The sequence below is a fragment of the Trichosurus vulpecula genome, chromosome 1 (genome assembly GCF_011100635.1).
Source record: "Trichosurus vulpecula isolate mTriVul1 chromosome 1, mTriVul1.pri, whole genome shotgun sequence".
Taxonomy (NCBI): Eukaryota; Metazoa; Chordata; class Mammalia; order Diprotodontia; family Phalangeridae; genus Trichosurus; species Trichosurus vulpecula.
The window spans coordinates 490,040,822-490,062,342 of record NC_050573.1 but is presented as its reverse complement, the minus strand read 5'-3'; the positions used below and the strand labels follow the sequence as shown (position 1 = coordinate 490,062,342).

General features: G+C 40.7%; 1 protein-coding gene across 1 annotated transcript in view; it reads left to right on the top strand.

Moving 5' to 3' along the window:
* The first annotated feature begins 382 nt into the window (after positions 1 to 382).
* MACIR (macrophage immunometabolism regulator) overlaps positions 383 to 21,521 on the top strand; it is a 36,478-nt gene continuing 15,339 nt past the window's right edge. The window contains exons 1-2 of the mRNA XM_036745689.1: positions 383 to 466; positions 9,307 to 9,396. The gene's annotated coding sequence lies outside the window, so the exon portion shown is untranslated. The remainder of the gene's footprint in view (positions 467 to 9,306; positions 9,397 to 21,521) is intronic.

Genomic DNA, 21,521 nt, shown 5'->3' with positions numbered 1-21,521 from the left:
CGATCCCTTCCAACTTTAAATTCTTGACCCTGAGTAGAACTGGGAGGTGAGATACGAGCGCTGGGCGCGTCTATCTTGGAGGCAGCGAGCCGGCGGATGCGGCAGCTGGAGTTGCGGTTTGGGACGAGGCAGGGGGTGCCACCCTTCCTCCCCGCTCCACCCTTCCTCCGGCTCCCGCTCTTTCCCTCCAACGTGGCCCCACCCCGCTTCTGTTTTGGGCCCGTGGAGGCGGAGCTCGGGACGCTGACTGGCAGCGCCTCCGCAGCCAGAGGAGGAGGCGGAGACAAGCCCGGGACTGCTGCCGCTGCCGCGGCTCCTGCTGCCGCCTGGCTCCGCTCCTGGCGGGGTGGGGGGGGCGGTTCTCCGCCACGCTGCTCGGATCTCGGGGCGCCCGTCTCCCCGCTTCGGCGGCCAGGCCCTGCCCTGCCCAGGAGGGCGCTGCTGGTGCTGAGGCTCCGGGACCCAGGTAGGTGGCACAGGGACCATGGCGCTTGGAGCTGCCTTTTGTACTGCAGAGAAGGCTGTGCGCTTAGGTGCGGGTGCCCTACGCGCCCCCGCCACTCCAACGCATCCCCTCCCGCGAGCGCAGACCCCGGCTTCTGGGCGGCGGCCGACCCGGGCCCAGCTTCTCGGGGACTGTTGGCTGCAGCTTGGAGGGATCTCGGGCCACTCCCGGCCCCGCTCCCGCGGGGAGGCTTCGAACCGGCTCCGGGAGGGAGCGCGCGAGTGTCTGGGGGTGGGGCCAAGGGGCCTGTGCCAGCCCCGGGGAGGGCGCGCGGGGCATAGGGACCTGGTCCTGCAGGGATGGGGGTAGGGGGCACTACGTAAGAGGAAGATTACTGTGTGTCAGCGGCCCTGGGGTGGGGCTGTGTGTGCGTGTGTGTGTGTGTGTGTGTGTCCACGACCGGGTGTGTTCCCTGGGAGTGTGGAAGGGTGCTTTTGAATCGTACCAACCCCGGGCTCTCCATCGTTTGAGATCTACGCGTTTGTGTTTGTGTACGCCTTTGGGCCGTGCAAATGCATGCAGCCACACTTTTTACGGGCACGCACACACGCCGGTGTGTCCGGGTGTGCAGGGTGTATTTCCGGGGGACCGTTCTGCCGCCTGCTCCGTTTCCCAGCTACACCCGGGTTGAACTTGGTCCCTGCCCCGGAGGGTCTGGGGGAGGGGGAAGGTGACAGATAGTGACTTGTGCGTGGGTGTCTCCCTGTCCTTATCGTGCCCTGCCCCTCCCCTCTCCAGCTTCCCCCTCCCCGCCGTCTTCCTCCCACGGCAGATCTGGGTGTAATTGGGAAGGAGTTCCCGCTGCCCTGCCCTCTTGCCCTGCTTGGGCACGGGGAGGAGGGCGGGATGGGCCGTGACCTGCTTCCTTAGGCTGTGCCTGCCCTGGGGGGTGATTGTGGGTGAGAGCGCGCGGGGGCCAGAAGTGAAAGTGCGGGAGCGCGCCTGGCCCGCCGGCATCTGTCCCTGCCTCTTCTGGACTTCGGGTTACCTTGGAAGGTGAGACGAAAGGGCTTGGAAGAGGCAGCGGTAGAGCGCGTATGCTGCTGTCCCCATTGTTGAGGCTGCCAAGCACGCTGTGGTGGCGGAGCCTAAGCATCACCACCAGGATGGAGAGAGAGAGAGACAGAGTAGCAGGTTGGTGAGGGAATCCCCCTTCTGATGCTCTCCCCGGCCCCTCCTCAGCCCAGCATTCTCAAGGACCTTTCCCTTCCTTTCCCACCCCAGCTTGCACGCAGCCCCCGTTAATCTAGTTCAGTCTCAGTGATTCAATGCTTTTTTTTTTCCCACCCTACTTTTTACTGTGCCGCGTGAGGGGTGGTTAAAGGTGCAGGGCTGGTAACTTTTCAGTCATTTGAGAGGGAGAAGGAAGAATCCCTGAGATGGCATTTCTAGCAGCACCCACTGAAGCTGTTTTACCTTAGCTAAAAGCGCAGTGTGCAAAGCATTCGTGGCACTGCAGCAAGCCCAAGTTTTACATTCTCCTCCCCCCCCCCCCCCATTCGAGCTACCATATGCTGTGGGGTTTGTTGCTGGTCTGTTGTTGTTTTTTAATTTGCTTATAAAGCTCAGAGACGGAAAGTGAAGAGAGGACGCTTCCTCTTCCAGAAGTTTATTCCCATTGTGTTTTTACAGATTTAAGCATCGTTAGCAAAGATACCCCAAAATCTTATGACTCTGGATTAATTTTGGGGTCATGTTTATGAAACTAGTCTGAATGTAGCATATTTCAGGTTTCACAGTATTTTATGAAACTACGTGTTAATAAAGTGTCCTTTGAAGGAAGAAGAAAATTGAATGTGAACTGAGGTCGTTTTGACTTAAGATTAGATGGGCAGAACAGATTGTTCAGGGATAAAAACCCAAGGGTAAAAATATGTAGGTTATTTGTTGTCTTAGATGAAAGTCATTACAGTTTTATTGGATGTTTTTATACCTGCTGGTTCATGAATTATTTTTTTCTTTTTAAGAAACCAGAATTTAGCATGGCTACAACAATTAAACTCTTTTACTTAAATACACCATTTGAAGTATTTTTTCCTCTCTGATTTATATCCCGTAAACTAAAACAACACCAAAACACCAGTGAGGAAAATCTTGAACAAATCTTTTTAAAGTATAGCACATTCTGCTCTTTTGGTTTGATAGTCAGTATTTTGGTTGTCCTTAGGAACAGATTTATATGTTACAAAAAAAAAAGACTTCAGATAGACCTGTATTTCAAGTTATTGGTCATATTTGCAGCAGAACTAAGTTTCTTGTTCTAAAACAAGGATGATTTCATCAATACTAAAGGCAACATTGGTAGCCTAGTTTGTAGTTTTAGCAGCATTGAGAGACTGAATGAAACAAATGCTGCACTTAAAATAATTTTAAAGAGCTTGATACTTCAAATAACTTTCTTAGTTTGATGTCAAAGTATTATTCGTTCAAAGTATCAGAATGGTTGAATGCCAGACTCCTTAAAATTAAAGTGCTTTTCATATAGATATTAGATATACATAGATATTAGATATAGATATCAGATATAGATAGAATAATAGATATTCAGATAACTAGTATTAGAATAATAAATTTTGTCTTACTTCATCAAATATGGATTATCCAGTAGTAGTTTTGAAGTTAATTTTTTAGGAAGTGCAAAATTATTTTCAGAAAAGTTTTATTCTAACTAAACTAGAAGCTTACCTTTAAAGTTTAAAAGGTTCAGGGCTTAGAAAAATGCTATATTTGATAGTGATTTGAAAGTAACAACCGTGTATAGATGAAGGGATGTTTTTCTTTTATGTGTGGTGGGTTTTAAAAAAATCAATCCAATGTTTTTGTCAGCATTACTGCCTCAGTTGGTAATATTTTCATCCCCTTTTCACTTGCTTTCCAAGTTAATAAAATTTTTCATTAATCTGAACTAATCTTAGAACTCTTTTAGAACTATCTTAGAACACTTATACTTAGAACTTTAGAACTTATTTTAGAATTCACCTTTAAATGTTTTTTTTTTGTTTATAATTGACTAATCCTCTGAGCCCTTATGAGTCTTCACAAATACTGATATCAATTTTCATGGGGAAAAAATTGTTTTTGGACCTTGAATTGTAATTTGTGTCTTAGCCTCACAGTTTCTGGACTTAAAAACTCTGTCTCTTCATCAATCCTTAAATAGTAACAGAATTCATTAGCTTATCCTTTTGAGGGCATGTGTGCTGAGTTGGGTACTTGCCTATTTTGAGTACTCTTTTCTGTTAATGTATCCCTATTGATTTCTTAGTGAATGCTTTGTACTTTTTCTCCTCTTTGTATTTTTAAATGGATATGTACAGAAATCTTTTTATTTTTTTGGCAGGGGGGCAGGTTCTGAACTTCTCTATCTTCAAATGTAATTTAACACCCAGGGTAACAGCTTCCTGCGTCTTAGGAAGCCCTTGGCAAGTAGGTAATTTTTTTAAATCCATTGATTGTGGAGAGATGGATGTCCTTTTCGTCTTCTTTGATATCCTTTACTACTTCACCTTCACACATGCAGCCTGTTTTCAGTGTGGCATCTGTAGCATCATCTTCTCAGGGAGTTTATGCCTTGGGTAGTTTCAGGTCTGTATCTTTGCAGATTTCCCCCCAGTTTCCTAATGGGCTTTGTTTGCCTTTTCAGTTCCACCCCCTTTGCCTTCTGTGCTTGTTGTTGATGAATTCCTTTCTCAGGAGTCTGGTTGCTTTTTTACCATCTTTAGACTTTTCCATTCTTAGCAGTTTCCAGGATAATGTCACAGTGTTTTATGTCTGCTTCCACATGGTTTATGCATGATTTTTTGTAGTTCTGGGCATTAAATCTTATCTGCCTCTCTAGCTATGCCTTTTCTCCTCTTTCTTTTTTTTTGCTGAAGCATTTTGCCTTTTGCCTAAGGTGCTGTGTCCTTCCACCCCCCCCCCCCAACACCCTTCCATGTTGTCTTGGTATCTGTGATGGGGTCATAGATGCTAATTTCTAAGTTAAAAGTAGTGACTAAAAAAAGCCTTATTCTTTGAGAGTGTTTGAAATGTTAATTAGTGGAAAGAAAGGATGTTGGATTTGGAGTCAGAGGGCCTGGGTTCAAGTCATGACTCTTTCACTTATTACATGTACTACCTTGGTCAAGTCATATAGTCTCATTGGACCTTGGTTTGTTCATCTGTAAAATAAGGGGCTTGGACTAGATGACCTCTGAGTTCCCTTCCAGTTCTGTCTATGATCCTATAATCATGAAATTTTCTCTTCTTTTTTGATGCTGTCAGATGTTCTTTACTTGTCAATGATTCTCTTTCATTAGTTATTAAAGGGAAGGAAGGAAACAAGTATTTATAAAGTACCTTTTTCATTCGTTATTAAAGGGAAGGAAGGAAACCAGTATTTATAAAGTGCCTACTCTGTGTCAGGTACTTTAAAAATCTTGTCTCATTTGATCCACACAACAACCCTGGGAGTTAGGTGCTATGATTATCATCACCGTTTTATAGTTTAGATCCTGAGGCAGACATGGACATGGGTTAAGTGACTTGCCCAGGGTCACACAACTAGTTAGTGTCGCAGCCTGGGTTTCAACTCTGTTTTTTCTGACCCATCTCTCCACCGTGCCACCTCTGATCAGGGATGAAGAATTTCTGTGACTTTATGGCATATTCTTTACCTACTTACCTTTACCTACTTTTAGAAAGTCACTCTTGGAGAATGTTCATTCTTGTACTCTCCTGTGGTATTTTCTGTAATGTGAAATGTCATCTTTTTTAAATAGCCGTGTAATGACATATTACTCAGCATTCAGTTACACAAAATAATGAGTCATATCATAAACGAATAAAATGGCGACAAAGTATAGAGTGCTCCCTCGGTTTCACCTTGTTGTGTTCTCTTTGATTCTGTGTTCTATTTTTAGCTGGGTGAGGGAGGGGTAGGTATAATTACTTACTATGGTTTATTTACCATGAAATTACTGACCATTCCCTCTGTTCCCATCTGCCCTTAGTTAATAGGGCCCTCTCCGATTTGTCTTCTTCCTTTCCTCAAATTATAATAAAAGGTCAAGAAATGAGTTGAAGTTTAAATATTTTATAATACTTTTCATAACTGTTTTGAGTACTGTTCTTGATGTAGCTGAGAAAATAGGCCTCTGGGAGCTCAAAATGAATAAGTTTTGTGGTGAAAGATACATTTTTGTAATATATTTTGGAGTCACTTTATTTAAAATTCTAATCCTGGAAGCACACAAATTATAGATCATACTTAGATGGCCGAAACAAGGGAATTGGGCTAAGGACTACATTGTACCCAATGATAAGATGACTTGATATTTGGAAATCTAAGTTCATCTAACAGTCTTTAAATTTTATGATTTTTACTTAAATTTAAATAACAGAAAAAGTCACTAGTGGTTTATTACTCCACAGCGCTCTTCTATGTTGTCTCCCTTTACTAGAATGTAAGTTTTTTGAGGGCAGGGAATAAAGTTTTGCACTTTGTACTTGATGTCAGGTGCTTAGCACAGTTCCTGAATTATAGCAATTCTTAACAAATGCTTTTTCATTTGACCATTTCAGAATTTTATAAAAGGGTTCTGAATAATAGATCTTTTATTAAAAGGCCTGGAAGGAAACTTAGGTATTATGTAGGTAAATCCCCTTATAGAATACTAGTAATAGCTAGCATTTACCTAGTGTTTTAAGGTGTGCAAAGTTTTACAAATATTATCTCATTTGATCCTTACAACAACCTTGTGAACTAGGTGCTATCATCATCCTCATGAAGAAACTGAGCCAGGCAGGGGTTAAGTGAGTCACCATTTATCTGTCTCTGCATTTATTCATTCTTTCATTTATTTGTTTATTTGTTTGTTTATTTAACAAATAAGTATCTGAGGCCATATTTGAATTCAGGTCTTCCTGACTTAAGTCTAGTATTCTGTCCATATCAACACCTAGGAGAAAAGACTGAGAATTTTCAAAATATAGAGCTCCCTGGAATGCAGCGTTTTGTTAAAAAAAAAAATCAACTATTGCACAAAACAAGGCATACTTGTGTGTATATATGTGCATATATGTATATATGTGCATGTATCTATCTCTGTTTATCCAAAGGGTTCATGAGCACTCCATTAATGAATGTTTATGATTCAATACAGATCAGTTTCTGTTATAGTAAAAGAAAGTAATTCAGTATTTATTATGCTCCTTTTATGTATAAGCCAATGTTAGATGTAAAGACAATCAGGATGAATAAGACCTTATTCTTGCCCTCAAGGAACTTATAATCTACTAAGAGAAGATAAATGTTTTCACCAATAACTGCAGAACTAATTAGAATTTCAGGAGAGGTACAAAATACTATGAGGGCTCTGAAGGGGCCAACTTCACAGCTGGTTGGGCAGGGAATTAGCTCAGTGGCAATTACATGGAAGAGCTGGGCATTCAAAGATGCAAAGGATTTTAGTGATTGAAAACTGTGGTCAGGGAGAGCCTTCTAAGTATAAGTCTTAGTGACCCATAAAATATAGGAGGAGAGATAGAGTGAGATGAGGTTGGAGGGGTATATTGGCTGTAGTATATGAAGGGCCTGGCATAATAAGCCCTCCATACACTGTACCATTTAGGTGGGAGGCCATCTCAGAGGGAAGGCATTAGAAAGGGGAGAAAGGGGGATTGGAAAAATCTTGAAGAAGGGCTGATGTTACCAAGAAAGGTATTCCTTAAGGAATTCCCATTCTAATGGAGCAAACAACCAGTTGAGTTGGGAGGTCATCTCAGAAGGAAGGCACTAGAAAGGGGAGAAGGGAGATTGGAAAAGGCCTCTTTTGAAGAAAGGGAGATTTGAGCTGCATGTTGAAGGAGGCAAAGACAGGGTGGGAGAACATTCCGGGCACGGAAAAAGGCTCCAAGTTGAGAGATGGAGTATTCTGTGAAGAACACCAAGGAGACCAGTGTCTCCCGACCGTAGAGTAAATGGAAAGGAGTCAAGTATAAAAAAGACTAGAGAAGTAAGAAGGAGTCATGTTGTGGAGTGGGGAGAGGGTGGGTTGTTAAAAAACCTAACAGGATTTTGTGTTTGATCTTGGCACTGAAGGGAGCACTAAAGTTTATTGAGCAGGGAGTCAGACCTGTGCTTTAGAAAGTTCCCTTTGGAGGAGAGACTTGAGGCAGGGAAATCAATCAGCAGGCTACTGTAGCAGTCTGGGTATGAGGTAATGAGGGCCTGGTGGAGGGGGGTGGCTATGTGAGTGAAGAAAAGGGGACATTTATGAGTGATGTTGTGAAGATAGAATCAAATTTGTTTTGTTTTGTTTTATTGAGTCATTTTCAGTTGCGTCTGACTCCTTGTGACATTTGGGGTTTTCTTGGCAAAGATACCGGAGTGGTTTGCCATTTCCTTCTGCTCATTTTACTGTTGAGGCACTGAGGCAAACAGGGTCAAATGATTTGCCCACGGTTACCCAGCTAGCAAGTGTCTGAAGCTGGACTTGACCTGACGACAATGATTCCAAGCCTGGTGCTCCATCCGCTGTGTCACCCGGCTGCCCTTGTAGAATCAATAGAACTTGGCAATGTACAGTACAAATGTGGAGTGACACATGACACCTAGGTTTTGAGCCTGAGTGACTGTGAAGATTGTGGTCTCTCTCAAGAGTAATTAGAAAGTTAGGAAGACGGCAGTGTGGTGTGTGTGTGTGTGTGTGTGTGTGTGTGTGGGAGATAATGAGCTCTGTTTTGGATTTGAGTTTGAGATGTCTGCAGGCCATCTAGTTTGAGATGTAAAATAGGCAGTTGGGAGATTCAAGACTGGAGATTAGGGATGAATAAATAGATGGTGTGTGTGACTGTGTTAAAATTAAATTTCCCCCAGAATGCCCCACAAACACCTCAAACTCAGTATGTCCAAACAACTCATTATCTTTCCCCATAAACCCGTCCTCTCTGCTTTCCAGTTTTTATTGAGTGTACCACCATCCTCTCAGCCATGCTGGCTCGTAAACTTAAAGTCATCCCTGGTTCCTCCCATTCCCCAACCCCACCATATGCAAGTCCAAAGATATAACTTGTTTTTTTTTCTTCTTTTCATTGTTGCTTAATAACACAACAACAACAGAGTCATTTGTGGGTGGAAAAGTACTTTGGGGAGTTTTAGTGTGTCTTAAACTGTTCCAGGAGGAGATAGCGACCTACCTACATACAAAAATACATATATGTCTATTTATATATGTATGTATACACACATATATTTATATACATACATATCTATCTATGTATCTATCTATCTGTCTATCTATCTATCTAAAGAGACGGTGGAAAATTTAACCAGTGCTCCTTCTTATTTCCCAAGTGCTTGACAGTCATCGTTTATTCCTGACAATAATCTTCTATAGGGGATTATAATTGCTTACATTTTACTGGTAAAGGGGAGAGACGCAGAAAAGATAATTGTACGAATCCACAGAAGGATCAGGATATTAGAGCCAGCATTTAACCTGCAGATTTGAACTCTCATCCTTTTATTTAGGCTAGTCAGCTTTTCTGAATCTCCGCGGGGATTTTTTTTTAATAGAGCAGAAAAAAAGATCAACTAGCCATTTAAAACTTTTGTGTTTTCCTTTAGTTCAACAAACTCAAAACTACTGTGACTGAATGAATCGAATGCTAAATCCTCTATAATTTGTACCCTCTGTTGATATGTTATGGTCTTGTTATTTTGTTTTGCATTTATAAATTATGTATTACTTTGCAAATTGTAACATAGAATTTTTTGGAGAGGTTTAAATTAAAGGTTTATTTTTATATTTCATGTTTAGAATCCGGAGAATAGCAAGAAAATTAGTATGCCTGTGCTCCCTTGGGACTCACTGGAAGCTGTACCGTGACATCTGCTGGGATTTAGTCTGGTGAGCCATTATTTTTTACCTTTTGTTAAGTGCTTGAACAAAAACATAGTTCTACCATATATTCCGACATATAAATAAAAATAAAATACCAGACATTATTGCAAATATGCTGTATTTTGTACTCTGTAGTTTTTTGTTTGTTTGTTTGTTTGGAGGGGGAGGGCAGGGCAATTGGAGTTAAATGACTTGCCCAAGGTCACACAGCTAGTAAGTGTGTCAAGTGTCTGGGACTGTATTTGAACTCAGGTCCTCCTGACTCTAGAGCCAGTGCTCTACTCACTGCGCCAACTAGCTGCCCCACTCTGTAGTTTTTAATGTGTCGAATGCTTGTAATTGCTGTTTTTTTTTAACATTCAATATTGTAATTAATTTGCTTTAACTTTTTCACTCTGATTTTTTTTTCTTTTTTGATGTATATTTTTGCTTCTTTAAGATGGATGGTGTCTTATGGACCATATTTCAGAGTACAGCAGTTAGTGGCTACTCTTAAGCTTACATTTTTCTTTTTCAGGGAGATGAATTAGGCGGTATTTTAGTAAAAAATATTACCCCTTGATCTCCCAGCCAAAGTTTTGTGGAATAGTTTTGTGTGAAATACTGGTTTTATATAATGATATGCCAAAAGGTTAAACAAAATCCCAGGGTAAATAGATGATTAAAAGGGTCATCATTCTCAGTCATTTATACATATATTGGAATTGTAAAGTCCCTTTCTCATGATTTAACACATTAAAAATACAGTATACTTCTGTACCCTTTCCGTCGTGTTGTTAGTGTGTCTATGCCAACACAACTAAAGAGAACTTTTGCAGAATTGTTAGTGTCTTTATACTATATCACACTGTTTTTTGCAGCATTCCACTTGACCTGAGTCTTTGCAGGTCATTGCCTAGAACCACTTAGAGATATTGTCATAATCCTTGAGCAGAGCAGCTTAATAATAAACCATTGCCCAATTAGTTAGCAGCAGAATGATAAAGAAGAAACAACATATAAAAGCTACTTTGAAATTCCTTTAAAAGGCAGATACAGGGTAACATAATTTTTCATGAAGTGTTGAGAAGATAAGGGAGTAAGATTTTATTTAAAAAAAAGGACAAGAAGGCAGTTGCAAATGGAAAACATCCTTCTTGGATCTTGCTTGATTGAATTTGGTGTTTGTGACATATAGGTATAGGTGACATATAGGTAAGATGGAATATAGTATATGGGGAACAGTAAGACCAGTTTGGTTGGAGAAAATGTGTTTGTGAAGGGAACAGTGCAAAGCTGATTTGGAAAGATAACTTGGAACCTTATCGTCATGGGCTTTAAAAGTGAGACAGAGGAGTTGACGTTTTATCTTAAAGGCAGTAGGGAGCCAGTGAAATGATTGGGAGAGTGGCATAGTCGGTATTTGCTTTAGGGATATCAATTTAGTAGTGGCATGTAGGATGTATTGGACAGGGGAGTCACTGGATGCAGGGAGACTAATTAAGCCATTATAGTTTAGGTAAAAAGTGGTGAGAGTCTGAAATAGGATGGGTGTTGTATGAGTGCAGAGAAAGGTGTGGGTGCAAGTTTTTGAAGAGGTGTAATAGACAAAACTTGGGAACCGATTGGATAGGGAGGATGAATGAGATTGAAGATTGAAGCAAGACTCCTGGGTTATGAACCTGGGTGACTGGAAGCATGGTGTTGCCCTTGATGGAAGTTAGGAGGAGGAGTAGAAAAGATGAGTTCTGTTTTGGAAATGGTGATTTTGAGATCCCTATGGAATATCTGGGTGGATGTATCTAACAGGCAGTTGGAGATGGGGATCTGGAGTTTAGAAGGGAGATGAGGGCTAGATACATAGTTTTGGGAACTATCTGCATGGGGATAATAGTTAAATCCATGGGAACAGATATGGTCACCAAGAGAGAGTGTATAGAAAGAGGAGGGTCCAAAACAGAGCTCTGGGGTACCTGTAAGGATGGGAGATGGATTATGATCCAGCAAAGGAGACCTTAAAGGACCAGACAGGGTGAAAGAGAGCCATGACAGTGCAGTTTCATTAAAATCTAGAGAGGAGAGAGAATCCCAAAGGGGAAAGACTGGTTAATGGCATTAAATGTTATAGGATGATGAAAACCAAGAAAAGCATACTCCTCCCTTTTTAAGCAATAAAGAGATCATAGGTGACCTTGGGAGACATCAAGTGGTGGAAATAGAAGCCACATTGCAAGGGGTTGAAAAGTGAGTGGGAGGTGGGAAAGTGGAGGCAAAGAGAGAGAGTACATTTTCTAGAAGTTTCCCTATGAAAGGCAGGTAAAATAGAAAATAATAGGTTGATGAAATGCTTGGATCCAGTGAAGGTTCTTTAAAGATGAAAGAGATCTGGGCATGTTTGAAGGTAGCAGGGAAGGAATGAGTGGATAAGGGGAGGTAGAAAATTGGGGAAAGAGAAAAGATAGTTGAAGGAGGACAGTTTGCTAAAGGGGATGAGTGGGGAGGGGAACAAGGGCACCATTAGAAGGGTTGTTATTGTTGAAGAGAAGGACCATTTTATCCTCTGAGATTGGATTAAAGATGGAAAAGACTGGGGGATGAAACTGAGGTGTATTGAGGTATGGAATTGGGGAGGAGAGTGAGCTCATGATGTATGGCCTCAGTTATTTTAGTAAAATATGAGATGAGGTCCTTTTGGAAGTGGTAACATTAGCAGAGAAGGTTTGGAATAGCCACCATGGGGAGTGCCTTGGGGTGGTCATCATTGGAGCATCAATGGATTAGCATGCAGCAGTGAGGGCTCAGCTTAATTTCTATAGTGGCCCTAAGTGAACATGGTGGTGTGACTCCCTAACAGGGGTGTGGAACCTGCGGCCTCGAGGCCACATGTGACCTCTAGGTCCTCAAGTGTGGCCCCTTGACTGAATCCAAACTTCTCAGAACAAATCCCCTTAATAAAAGGGAGAGAAAGTACACCTATTTCAGAAGAGGGAACAGGACTATGATATCTCTAGGAAGCCAGGTTTCTGTGATTGCTAGGAGATGGAAGGAGTGTGAGATATGTTGGTTAAAAATAGAATGAAGGTTCCATAGGAACAATAGAAGTTGAGAGCTGAATTGGTTAGTAACCTGGGAGGGCTGGGGCTGTCATGGTCATGGATGAGGGAGTGTGGAACGTGACTGAGGAAAGAGAACTTGTTTTGGAAGCCTGCAGCTTAGAATCACAAGGGTTTGGAGTGGAGCCATAGGGCAGAAGGTTATCATGCCCTTTTTAGTAGTAATGGCAAATTTTATCTTACTGTTTTCTGAACAACAAAACCTCCCTGCCTGGCCCTGTTGTGCTGCTGGAATAAAGCTCTATTTGAGATTGAAGTGAGATTTTATTTACTCTCCAGTCAAGCCAGGGCAACTCTGCCGCTTCCAAGACCCAAAGCTCGGTGATCGTTTCTCCGGGTATGAGTGGTGATGTGTGTGTGAGCAGGATTTCTGGAGGACCCAAGCTGCTCCACTTCTGGAGGTTAGAGATGGGCGGCAGAGCAGAGGGCAGTATGGCCGTGCTGGCTAGGCTCTGGTGTCCTGGTGGAATGGCTAGTTAGGCAGAAGCTTGTCATGGTGTTGAGATAAGCTTTGATTTACACATATGCCAATCAGTGACAGATGCAGTGCTGCCCCTAAGACATGGACGAAAATTCAGCAGAAATCTAGGGGACCTGGATTCCTGTCCTGGTTTTGTATGACCTTGGGCCTAATTGGGTTATTTGACCTCACTGGGTTTCACCTTTATCATCTATAAAGTGAAGGGATTGGGTCTGGATAATGTGGAAGATCTTTTGCCAGCCTAAATCTCATAATACCATGAATAAAGAACTTAAAAAAGGCTTTTGAGTCATTTAAATAGTTGCTGTAAAACTTTTTATTTGTTTTGTAGGAGGCCTCAGGCCTTGGTTCAGGGACCACCTTCTCTTACTTCATTAGCAGTTCCAGTAAGTTTGATTTCTTAGCCCACAGGAAAGATCAGAACTAGCAGGTTGTGGGGTAGAGTGAGGTAGAGTGACTTGTGAATTGTCTACAGCTGCTGCTTCCATTTCCTTTTCCTCTCTTCAACCCTTCGCATTTTGGCTTCCTACCTCATCACTCAACTGAAACTGCTTTTTTCCGAAGTTACCAACAGTCTTTAACTGCCAAATCTGATGGTCTTTTCTTAGTCCCGTCAGTCAAGTAACATTTGTTACATATCTACTATGTGTGAGGGACTGCGCTGAGTGCTAAAAAGGACGGTCTCTGCCTGTAAGGAGCTTATAATCTAATAGGGTGAGACAACGCAAAAAGAAGCAGAAAATCCAGCAGGGGACTAAGTCTCAAAGTCCTGCATCCACATGGGAAGTAAGGCGATGTCTGAGCTGAGCTCCTTCGTTAAGTGGAGATCTTGCAGTTCTCAGCTTTCCTAACCTACCTGCCATGGTTAACTTTGTTGACCATCCTCTCCTTGTGCATAGTCTGTTTCTTTCTGGATTTTTGTGACACTGCTCTTTCCTACTTGATGGACCACTCCTTTTCAGTTTCCTTTGCTGGTTCATCATCCTTATCCCACCCTTTATATATCGATATTCCCCTAGGCTCTGTCCTGGGCTCCCTTCTTTTTAAGATGTTATAGTGAATAGAGCACTGGACTCAGGGTCAGGAATTAAAAATTGCCTTAGGTACTGTGTGGGGAACTGGGGCAAATCCTTCTCTGAGACTCATTTTCCTCATTTGTAAGATATAAGGAAGACATTAAAGACTAATTATAAGGCATTCACTAAGGTCAAACTGTTTACTTATTTTATATATATATATAATATATATAAATAAATAATAATTATATATATAATATATATAAATAAATAATAATATATCTTTATACACACACATACACATATACATATAAAAATGTTATCAGTATTCTTAAAACCATCGTCATTACTAAGGTAGTTTGAAAGAAAGGTTGGGGCTGAGTTGTGTATGACGGGGTGATTCTTATTCTTATCTGAATTGAAGAGGAAACTGTGTACATCGGGAGGGGTAGAGAAGTCTTCTGAACTTGTAAGGAGGTGAAAGAACTGGGGGACAAGGTGAGGAAGGAACTTTTGGAAGGGTATATAGATTAAGATATAGGAGGGTGAAGGAGATAAAGGAAGGACTTTTAGCTTGGGTAGAATAAGGAATAGAAGAGTAAGGGGAGAAAATAAGGTAATGAGGATAGGGTAAAGAGAGGCTGAGAAGGAAAATGGTAAAAATAAGATGGTGGGAAATTCATAAACAATAATTATAACTTTGAATGAGAATAGGATAAATTCACCCATAAAACGGAAAGGGGTAGCAGAATGGATTAAAAATTAGAATCCAACAGTGTGTTGTTTACAAGAAACATATTAAAGAATGAGAAATATATACAGAGTTAAAATGGAGGGTCGAATTTATTATGCTTTAGCCCAAGGATGTCCAAAATGCAGCCCACAGGCTCATGCCACAGTGTGATTTATGCGGCCTACCTACAAGCATAGAAATCTATGTAGATGCTATAGTAAACGAAGCCGAGCTACCTCAGAGTTCTCACTAAAATGGCAAACAAAATATATTGCCTGTTGTTTCAAAAAAAACCTAAGGTTGTACAGCGCTGCTTCAGCCAATGCAGAAAAGGCAGGGGTAGCAATTAGGATCCAAGATCAGAATGAAAGCAGAATTGGGGAAAAAAAGTTTATAACAGTTTCTCAGAAAAAGGTCTCATATCTTAAATATACAAAGAACCTTGTCAAATCTATAAGAATACTAGTCATTCCCCAATTGATAAATGGTGAAAGGATATGAACAGGCAGTTTTTCAATCAAAAAAATCAAAACAATTTATAGTCATATGAAAAAATGCTCTAAATCGTTATTGATTAGAGAAATGAAAATTAAGACACCCTTGAGATATCATTTTGTATCTAACAGATTAGCTAAAATGATTAAAGGAGAAAGTGACAAATGTTGGAGGGGATGTGGAAAAATTGGGACACTAATTCATTGTTGGTGAAATTGTGAACTGACCCAACTATTTTGGAGAGCAGTCTGGAATTATGCCCAAGAGTTATTAAGCTGCCTATACCCTTTGACTCAGCAATACTGCTACTAGGTCCACTTCCAAAGATGATTAAGGAAAAAGGAAAAGAACATAAGTTCTAAAATGTTTACAGCAGCTCTCTTTGTGGTGGCAAAGAACTAGAAATTGCAGGGATGCCCAACAATTGGAGAATGGCTGACCAAGTTGTGGTATATGATTGTGATGGAATACTACTGTGCTACAAGAAATGGTGAGCTCAATGATCTTAGAAAAACATGGAAAGACCTGCATGAAATAATGAAGAGTGAAATGAGCAGAACCAAGAGAACATTGTATACAGTAGCAGCAATATTGTTTTAAGAATGATTTTGAGTGAATAAGTAATTTTGAATATTATAAATACCCAAATTAATTGTAAAGAGCATATGAAGAAAGACGGTATCTGCATCCAGAGAAAGATCCGATAAATAGAAGTATGTATAGAATAATTTTACACACACACACACCTATTTGTGTTTAATGGTAGCCATCTCTAGGGTGGGAGAGGAAGAGAAGGAAAAAAAAAATGATAACTTTTATTATATATTTAAAAGGAATAGCAAGTTGTACATAATAGATTTGCAGTTTCATGTGCAGTCATCTTTTTTATCAAACTATGTTATGACCACATTTTGGGGTTTTCTTAGCAAAGACACTGGAATGGTTTGTCATTTTCTTCTCCAGCTCACTTATTTTATTCCATAAATTAAAATTTTTTTAAATGAGGGGATTGGACTTGATGATGTGTAAGGTCCTTTCCAGCTCTAAATCTCTGAGCCTATGAATCTCTCTGTATACCCTTTCTCTTGGTGATCTGGTTTGATCTCTCTGCACATCTTCCTGAGATCTGTGTATCCGGCCCTGATCTCTCTGCTTAACCCTGGCACCACATTACGAGCTGCCTATTGGACATTTCAAATGGAATGGCCTGGAAACACCACAAACTCTAAAAGTATAAAAGGGAACCTATCTTTTCCCATAAACTCCATCCTCTTCCCAGCTGCCTTATTTCTGTCTTTGTCTCACCATTCTTCTATTCTACCTGGTTTATAAGTCAGTGTTATCCTTAACTCTATTCACATAGCCTGTCAGTTGTCAGATCTTGCTGTTTCTACCTCTGTAAAGGGGCCATCCCTTGGTTAACTTCTTAAAGAGGCCTATTCACTGAGTGGGCAGGCATTACCTCACTCAAAGTGAGACTCTGAAAAGGCCTTAGCCTGAAAGGTCCAGGGTCTCCCTTCATATCCTGGGCCATGTCCAGTCATCCTGGTGAATATCAGGCCCTGGAGGAGAAAGTGAGGCTGGTGACCTTGCACAGCTCTCCCTCACTCAAATCAAAGTCAACTGCGAGTCATGTCATCATCTCCCTGATGTCATGGTCCTCTCTGAGAACAAAGGACAAACACAACAATCCCCTCATCATTTCACGCCTCATCATTGCGATGGCCTCCTAATTGGTGTCACAAGTCTCTCACCGCTTTTATTCATCCTTTGTACTGCTGCTGCCAAAGTATTTTTCTTTGGTGCATGTTGCTCCCCTATTCAATAAATTCCAGGGGCTCCCAGTTGCCTCTAACATCAGATAGGATCAGAGGGTCGTAGATTTAGAACGGGAGGCACCTTAGTGTCATCTAGTGCAACTTCTTGGAGAAACTGTGGCAGGGAGATTCTTGCTGAAAGTCACAAAGGTAGTTAGTTGCACCCAAGATTCAAACATAAGTCTTCTGACTCCAAATTTAGTACTTTTCCTGTACGAATGCCTTGTCATGAACTTTGTATGGTTTTTAGGCCTTTCACAACCTGTGCTCAGCTTGTCTTTGTATTCACCCCCTTTCTGCATTCTACCGTGTAGCCAGACTTGCTTTCTCTCCCATGTTCCTCACGGGTCACTCCGTCTCTCATCTCCATTCCTTTGCACAGATCATCCTTCATGCTTAGACGGCATCCCCTCACCTCCCTCGGAGAAGCTTTTACTTTCTTTAAGATAGAGCTCAAGCACAGCCTTCTACAGAGTCCTGAAAGCCCCAACTGCTAGTGCCATCCCTCCCTCATTATCTTATATTTACTCTCTGCGTACTTCTGTGCCTCCTGTTAGGATATAAGGTCCTCGAGAGTAGGGATTGTTTCATTTCTTGTTTTGTTTCCATCTTCAGCATCCATCTTCTAGCATGATGCTGCTTGTTTTATATTAGGTGCTTACTAAATGCTTATTGGTTGATTGTTAGAAAGTAGGCAAACTGGCAGCAGAGGTAGAATAAGGAAACGTTTAAGAATAAACAGATAAACTGAGAAAGCGTAGCACCTTTATGCATCTTAGCCATGAAAGCATTACTGTATTTGAGACAGTATTGGAATTGCTATTCTAAGGATGACATCAAGTCGGTAGAATGTTAGCTTGTGCATTATGCTCTGTTTAAGAAGGTGGGAGGTATGTGATACGTTTTAGAAACATTTCCATAAATGCTTAAAATAAAAAAAATTGTTTCAGCACGTGAAGGGATCAAATTTTAATTGTCTCAAGGACAGGGTACCAAAGGGGCATTGTGGTGTTGAAAAATCTTAGGTCTAGGAGTTAGCAGTTGTTTGGTCATTTCCAATTGTGTCCAACTCTTCGTGACCACATTTTGGAGTTTTCTTAGCAGAGATACTGGAATGATTTGCCATTTCCTTCTCCAGCTCACTCTATAGATGAGGAAACTGAGGCAAACCGGGTTAAATGACTTACCTAGGGTCACAGAGGTAGTAAGTGTGTGAGGCCAAATTGGAACTTGGGAAGATGAGTCTTCCTGACTCCAAGCATGGCACTCTATCCGCTGTGCCACCTAGCTGCTTAAGAGTAAACAAACCTGAATTCTGTTTCTGTTTCAACCACTACCTAGCTAGGTGACCTTGAATAAATTACTTCACTTTATCTGGTTTGATTATCCCTTAAAGCTCTTTCTAGCCTGACCATTCACTCCTGAGACCCCTGGGGCCTGAGCGCCCAAGTGATTCTAGGGTAGGTGCTTCCTTTAAATAGATTTATTTTATTTTTTTAATTTTAATTTTCAGTTTTGAATTCTCTCCCTCCCTCCCTCCCTCCTGCCTCTGTCCAACCCATTGAGAAGGGAAGAAATATGATTAACACCCATCATACATATGAAATTATGCAAAACATTAAATAATTTTATTTTAAAGGGCTTTTGATGACATCTTAATTACCTGTTATCTGTTTTCCTTGAATCTAGCATTTAGTGCTGTAAGTCAGTATACACCTGTGTCATGCTCTTTTATGTTCTTCTGCCTACTTGAGATATATTTTTTACTTTTGGGGGCAAAAGCAGAAGAATATAGCCAAGCACATGAAACAATTTTTTTTTTTATTTCTGAGGGTGAATTTATGAATGTGTATGATGGGAAAAGGGGGCTTATTGTTCGTATCAAAAGCATCTTGCAACAGGTGCAAAACGTATTGATGATTTTCAGATCTGATTGGAGCAGGTAGTTTTCATGCAGGGTATATTTTCAAAGCTTTGCTGTTTGTATCACAAACATAGGAAGCATGAGCATCTGTGACTGTGTACTGAACTGTCCACATTCCACACACATCCTGATCCTTGCCTCCTGATTGTGCTGGGCCTAACAGATAAGGTTCTACAATTTACATTCCCTGTACTTGGAACAATTAAGTGGAGATGCCATAATCTGAATGAAAATGTTTATTTGTAGGCTCAGTCCACAACCATCAATAAACCTTTATAAAGGGCTTATTCCATTCCAGGCCCTGTGCTAAGCACTGGGGATATAAATATAAGCAGAAAGATAGATCCTATCCTCAAGGTGTTTGCCTCCTAATGGGGAAGGCAGCACATAAAAGGAAATTGAAAAGTTGGGAAGGGTGGTGATGAGATGAGGTACCTGGTGCCAGAGGCATCTTAGAGAAAGTCCAGAGTCATGTTTGAAGAGAAATGAGACGTGCTTGGCCCCTGGAATGCTTTCCTTAAATGGAGGTTCCGTTGCTATTTCTAATTTTCCCGACGAGATCTCTTGTATTTTTCATCCCGTTATTTTTTTCTACTTTGCTTTTGCTCATTTAAGAAAACCTTATCTCACCTTGCTATTATGTGGAATTCTGCATTCATTGGGTATATCTTTCCATTTTTCCTTTACCTTTTGCTTTCCTTCTTTTCTCAGCTATTTGGTAAGGCCTCATTGGACAGCCATTTTATACACACACACATACACACACACACACACACACACACACACACACACACACACACTATATTATATAGCTTATGAAGGGTAGTACCAATGTGTGAACTCCAGGGCTGAAGTGAGCTTCCAGGATAAAGCAGTTTCTTGGTCCTGATGTGCAGTGGCAAGAAGAGGGACTTACTTTAAATTTTAAAAATTTAAAAATACAATTTTATTGATATTTTCTGCTTTTTTTGTAACTTAAATTACCCCCATTGTTCTTCTTCTTTGACTTTTTTATTTAAATATGGGATCAGGCATGAAGTTTGCTTCTTTGGATGAAACTATATTAAGAACTATTGAAAAATGAAATTCACTTTTCCAGTTTGTATAGTCTCTCTCTCTCTCTTTCTCCCGTTTTTGAGGGTGAGGAGATGAGGTGATGGTAGTCAGGCCTATGCTCTAATAAATCTAATTTGTTAAATTCCTCAGTAGTGATCTATTAGACTTACATGTAGAAATAACAGCAGAATTTAGGGCTTACAAAAAAAGGATGAGGAACTCTTTCTTTGTCTTATCACTGACTTGAGTTTTGATCTTTATTTGACTTGGATTGGTGAGATGTGTGGTGCTTTTCCTATCCATAGATCCTGGTGGTACTTAAAAGTGTCCCCATTTTTAATAACACTCAAAATATTGTGGTTAAAGCTTCAGGCAAGTCTTTGCGTTGAGATCTACAAGTAGAGCTTATTATTAATTTTCCTTATCTTCTTAGCAGCAAATATTCTATAATTAGGCAACTTTTTTTAGCAAGTCAATGGCCATACAAGAAAGCTAAATAATGATGATGATAATAATAATAATAATAATTAGCATTTATATAGAATTTTAAGTTTTGCAAAAAAACTTTACATATATTATCTCATGTGAGGTGGGTGGTAATGTAATCCCCATTTTATAGATGAAGAAACTGAAAATGATAGCTAAGAAGTGTCTATGGCAAGATTTGAATTCAGGTCTTCCTGACTATGAATTATCCACTGTACTACCCAGCTGCCACATGTAAACTCAAAAATAAACCTTACTTACCTAAAGCCATATTTACAGGGTTGAAATTTTAGGGTGCATTAAAATTGTCTTGGTCTCAAATGGTCAGGAGCATAGCTATTAAGAGATCTTGGAGCACTTCCAGTTTAGGTCACATTCACCCCTGTCCTTCTAGATGTCTTTTGCTTAAGGCCTACTATTGATCCCTACTGATCTGCTTAATAGGTCTCTGAAATTCACAGTAGCCAGTAGTCTGAAGGAGAGGCTTTGATCTTACATATAGGAAGGAATCTCTTGAGGCCCTTGGGGTCAGAGATCAAAGTTAGCAGTCGTTGAAGGTGGGTCTACCAAGGGATCTTCCTTATCAGTCCAGGCCCAAGGCTGGTGGTATGCTGTGGTGGGAGGACTTTTAGATTGATGCTTTATGAATTCATGACTGACAAAACCATGGAGATGGATACAGATCAGATCAGTCCTAGGAATGAGCCATTTTTGGTATGCACAAGAAAAATCTAAAGAAATAGACACATATTCCTTGTTTCAATACAAAGTTTTTTTTCTGTCTAAAATCATGTAAAAATAAAGATTTTCATATACATGCTTTCATGGGAAACTAGGATAATTAAAGGACTTTTTCAGTGTTCTGAAGGTAGTAGCTTGCTTTCCTCTTCCTGTTCAACCCTTGTACTATCTTGTTATATAATTTTATTGTATATTCCAGGTGTGTATACTGATGAATATGCTCTCCTTGGTTGTACATTCAAATGCATGTTGTAATCAGGGAAGTAGACATTCCTCATCCACTTGGTTTT